Below are 5,648 nucleotides of genomic sequence, written 5' to 3' on the forward strand. Positions count from 1 at the left end.
ATCGCTGGAGGCGGGGCGTGCCGAAGCAAAAACGTCAGTGCGCGCGCGGGTTTTGAAACCAGCTCGCGAGCTCGACACGCGGGAGCAGACGGTATGGTTTTCGTTGTCGTAGTGGTTCATACACGCATTAGGTCGCGTAAAGTAGAATAATTTGTTCTAGAATGGTGTATTTATCGTTCGCTAGAATCCAGAATAATCGCCGGTCACCGCAATGTAGCGCATAACGCTTCAAAAAAGTAACAGTCCCGATGACAACTTGAGCATAAATCAAGCATGATCCCAATTCTGCTACTCCTCCTTCGTTGGTACCGTTCCTGGCACGGCGTTGGAAACTGCACGGAAATCGTTATTCGCGGCATGGAATCGATAGTGATGGAAAGCTGTTGAATCAGGAACCTGTAGTGTGGAATCAAAAATTACAATTGAATTACAATTACAACTACAATAATAATAACAATAATAATAATAACCCAGGAGAAAATGTAGCTGGTCCCAGCTGGTTTATGGTTAAATTCCCAGCTGGGACCAGCTAAGACCAGCTGGGCCCAGCTACAATTTTCTCTTGGGAATAATAATAATAATCAATCAATCAATCAATCAATCATGTTTATTTACGTGCCCAGGAACAGCCAGAGGCCTGAGTGCTGGCGCACGGGTAGTTACATGAAAACAAAATACAAGAAACATATAGCAAGAAACAAACAAGCGACAAGACACACAAATTGAAGTAGTGAAAATGACGAGTAAAGCACAGGCGGAGCCTGGGTACAGGTAAAAAATAAAAAAAGAAGATGTCTATGTTGCATGCCTGTCGTAAAGGCCACACGACAGGCAGAGCAACAAAGTTTGACAGTAATACAACAAAAACAACGGAGTGTGGAGACAAATGATAATACGAACAAATGACAGTAAACAGTTTCAAAAATAGGCAACTATCAGTTGGATAGACACAACCGCAGAGAAACCAAATTCCCCCCCCCCCCCCAAAAAAAAAAAAAAAAAAGACCGACAGACATATCATAGGTGTTTAACATACTGTATTCAACAGCTCTGTACGGTAAATTGTAAAGGATTTCTGAAAGATGTCAAGGCGTTCAAAGAAGCGGTTGTAACAATTCTGTATTCTGCGCACAGGAGAATGATTGGAGTTGCGCGCAGCGGTCAAGAACGGGCGATGCGACCTGGTGGGCTTTTGTGGTACACTAAACTCTAAACAGTTAAGCAGGTCTGCGCAAGAAAGGTCGCCATGAACAATTTTGTGAAGAAATGTAAGGTCTGCACGCATACGTCTGCAGTTCAAGGAAGGGATGGAAGGGACTATGGGTAAGTCAGAATCAGGATGAAAACTGTGATTGTGATGACGGTGCTTAAATATGGATAAAAACTTCTTCTGCACACGTTCTATTAATTCACTACTAGATTTGGAGATGCCGTTCCAGGCAACAGAAGCATATTCTAACTGTGGTATACATATTGCATTGTATAGCATTAGAAATGGATCTGGAGAAGAGAATTCCTTTGTAATCCGACACACATTTCCAAGGCTTCGGAGTGCTCGCCCGGTGATGAGCCTAATATGAGGAGAAAAAGAGAGGGTACTGTCGAAAAGCACCCCTAGGTCCCTAATCTCATGAACCCTTTGCAGAGGAGCTCCCTCAATACTGTAGGAAAACAGCAGACGGTGGGTTTTCCGGCTGTAGGTGACAACCTTTGTTTTAGTGGGGTTTAAAATTAGGCCGTTTTTCCTGCACCAGACCGATAATCCCGACACATCCCTCTGCAAGGCACAGCAGTCCTGAACACCGCTAATGTGCCTAAATAGTTTGACATCATCAGCATAGAGAAGAAAAGAAGAGTTTGTTAACACTGTTGAAACATCATTGATAAAGACAGAAAACAATAAGGGACCCAGCACGGAACCCTGGGGTACACCACTTGTTGCAGGGTAAACACTAGACTTTTTGTAGTTAACATCTACATAAAAGGACCGGTCAAGGAGATAGTTGGACAACAAGGCAACAAGGCTTGCGTCTACACCGGACTTAGCAAGCTTGTTAATTAATAACTGATGGTTCACCACATCAAACGCCTTACTGAGGTCAAAATAAATAACGTCCAACTGGCCGTTTTCACAAACTGCAGCCGAAGCCTGTGTCATAAAGCTTGCAAGATTTGTGACCGTCGATCGACCCGAGAAAAAGCCGTGCTGATTTGGTATCACAACGTTCTTGATGCAGGTAGCAAGAACTTTGTGCAGAGCTGACTCAAAGAGTTTTGAGGCGACACAAAGGAGTGAGATCGGGCGATAGTTAGAAACGGCTGACTTATCACCAGACTTAAATATTGGAAAAATTCGAGCGATCTTCCATGCACAAGGAAATTTACCTAAAAGTAAGCAGTTATTATAAATGGAAGTTAAGACAGGCACAAAAATGTTGCCGTAAGCCTTCATGAGGGCTGCTGGAATAATAATAATAATAATAATAATAATAATAATAATAATAATAATAATAATAATAATAATAATAATAATAATAATAATAATAATAATAATCAATCAATCAATCAATCAATCAATCATGTTTATTTACGTGCCCAGGAACAGCCAGAGGCCTGAGTGCTGGCGCACGGATAGTTATATGAAAACAAAATACAAGAAACATATTGCAAGAAACAAACAAGCGACAAGACACACACATATTGAAGTAGCGAAAATTACAAAAATAAAGCACAGGCGGAGCCTGGGTACAGGTAGAAAGAAAAAATAAGATGCCTTTGTGGCTCAGCTTATTGTAATGAATACACAACAAGCAGAGAACAAAGTTTGACAGTAAGACGACAAAAACAATGACAAGAGTATAGAGACAAATGATAAGACAAGCATGATAAGTAAACAGTTTCAAAAACAGGCAACTATATTGGTTAAACAGAACCGCAGAGAAACCAAATTTCAGCAATAAAAAAAAAGAAAAACGAACGACAGAGATATCATAGATGTTTAACATACTGTGTTCAACAGCGCAGTACGGTAAATTGTAAAGGAGCTTTGAAAGATGTCAAGGTGTTCAGAGAAGCGGTTGTAGCAATTCTGTATTCTGCGCACTGGAGAATGATTGGAGTTGCGCGCAGCGGTCAAGAAAGGGCGATGCGACCTGGTGGGCCTCTGTGGAACACTAAACTCTAAACAGTTAAGCAGGTCCGCGCAAGAAAGGTCACCATGAACAACTTTGTGAAGAAATGTAAGGTCTGCACGCATACGTCTGCAGGTCAACGAAGGAATGTAAGGAACTATGGGTAAGTCAGAATCAGGACCCGGACTGTGATTGTGATGACGGTGCTTAAATATGGATAAAAACTTCTTCTGCACACGTTCTATTAATTCACTACTAGATTTGGAGATGCCGTTCCAGGCAACAGAAGCATATTCTAACTGGGGGATACATATTGCATTGTATAGCATTAGAAATGGATCTGGAGAAGAGAATTCCTTTGTAATCCGACACACATTTCCAAGACTTCGGAGCGCTCGCCGGGTGATGAGCCTAATATGAGAAGAAAAAGAGAGGGTACTGTCGAAAAGAACTCCGAGGTCCCTAATCTCCTCAACCCTTTGCAAAGGAGCTCCCTCTATACTGTAGGAAAACAGTAGACGATGGGTTTTCCGGCTGTACGTGACAACCTTTGTTTTAGCTGGATTTAAAATTAGACAGTTTTTGCTGCACCAGACCGATAATTCCGACACATCCCTCTGCAAGGCACAGCAGTCCTGAAAACTGCTAATGTGCCTAAATAGTTTTACATCATCAGCATAGAGAAGAAATGAAGATTTTGTTAACACTGTAGACACATCATTGATAAAGACAGAAAACAATAGTGGACCCAGCACAGAACCCTGAGGTACACCACTCGTTGCAGTGTAAACACTAGACCTTTTGAAGTTTACATCTACGTAAAAGGACCGGTCAAGGAGATAGTTGGACAACAAGGCAACAAGGCTTGCATCAACACCGGACATAGTAAGCTTGTTAATTAATAATTTATGGTTCACTACATCAAACGCCTTACTGAGGTCAAAATAGATAACATCCAACTGGCCGTTTTCACAAACTGCAGCCGAAGCCTGAGTCATGAAGCTTGCAAGATTTGTAACCTTCGATCGACCCGAGAAAAAGCCGTGCTGATTTTGTATCAGAACGTTCTTGACGCAGGCAGCAAGAACGTTGTGCAGAGCTGACTCAAAGAGTTTTGAGGCGACACAAAGGAGTGAGATTGGGCGATAGTTGGTAACGGCTGACTTATCACCAGACTTAAATATTGGAAAAATTCGAGCAATCTTCCATGCACGAGGAAATTTGCCGAAAAGTAAACAGTTATTATAAATGGAAGTTAAGACAGGCACAAAAATGTTGCCGTAAACCTTCATGAGGGCTGCTGGAATTCCGTCTGCACCACAGGAAAATGACGGTTTCATCCGTTTAAGGCTATCATTGACAAGTTTTTCATCGAACATAAGTGTACTAAAATTAGACATATTATTAAACGACAGGCGTTCGTCGTGACCATCTGGCAATTGAAAGACAGAATGAAAGTACTGAGCAAAGCTAGTGGCGACATCCTCAACCTGTTCCCCATCGGAATTAAGCAGGCTAATGTGTTCTTTAGACTCCTTAGAACGGCCGCGTACATACAAGCTATCATACAAGCTATCCTTCGTAATAATAATAATAATAATAATAATCAATCAATCAATCAATCAATCAATCAATCAATCAATCAATCATGTTTATTTACGTGCCCAGGAACAGCCAGAGGCCTGAGTGCTGGCGCACGGATAATATATATAGTTACATGAAAACAAAATACAAGAAACATATTGGAAGAAACAAACAAGCGACAAGAAACACAAATTGAAGTAGCGAAAATTACAGAAATAAAGTACAGGCGGAGCCTGGGTACAGGTAAAAAAGAAATAGAAGATGCCTTTGTGGCTCAAATAATAATAATAATAATAATAATAATAATAATAATAATAATAATAATAATTCTTATTTGCGGAAAACTTGGCTAAGGCTGAGCCCATACGCTAGTGCGTCTGCTAGCCTGCCACCCAGGGCGGGCGATGCCGATGCAAATGTCACGCACACACAAACACACGCACACACACTCACACACATGGAACACAACAATGGCACATGGGGGATATTTACGACACATAAAAAAACCTTGCCCCAGCTTTGAGAATAACGCAGTAAAGTAAGCGAAATGCAAAAAAGAAAAAAAGAAGAAAAGAAAACGGCAGAAGTCGTTTTTTGCTTTTCGTGTTGAGCGGAATCACGGTGGCCTGGCTTCCCTCCACGTTTTTAATTAAAAATGTGCATGCAGGTAATTTACGCAGCTGGACTGCATTAGATCGGAACGATGCGTAAGTGCGCGTTTTGTTAGCGAATTTTCGTTGGTGTTCTAGTTATACTCTCGGGCTTAATCATAGTACGCTGCGTTTATTTTACGTAACTTAACCAAGAAATTAGTCACTTTGCACTGCGCTAAGCTCCAAGTCACGTGAATGACTGAAGTGGTTTTTTTTTTTAAATAAAATGATTGAGAGTAGCTAGCGCTGCCCTGTCGATTACCCCCTTTTTGTGCCACGC

The sequence above is a fragment of the Haemaphysalis longicornis genome, unplaced genomic scaffold, assembly GCF_048455015.1.
Source record: "Haemaphysalis longicornis isolate Haplotype H1 unplaced genomic scaffold, Haemaphysalis longicornis Haplotype H1 scaffold_132, whole genome shotgun sequence".
Classification (NCBI taxonomy): domain Eukaryota; kingdom Metazoa; phylum Arthropoda; class Arachnida; order Ixodida; family Ixodidae; genus Haemaphysalis; species Haemaphysalis longicornis.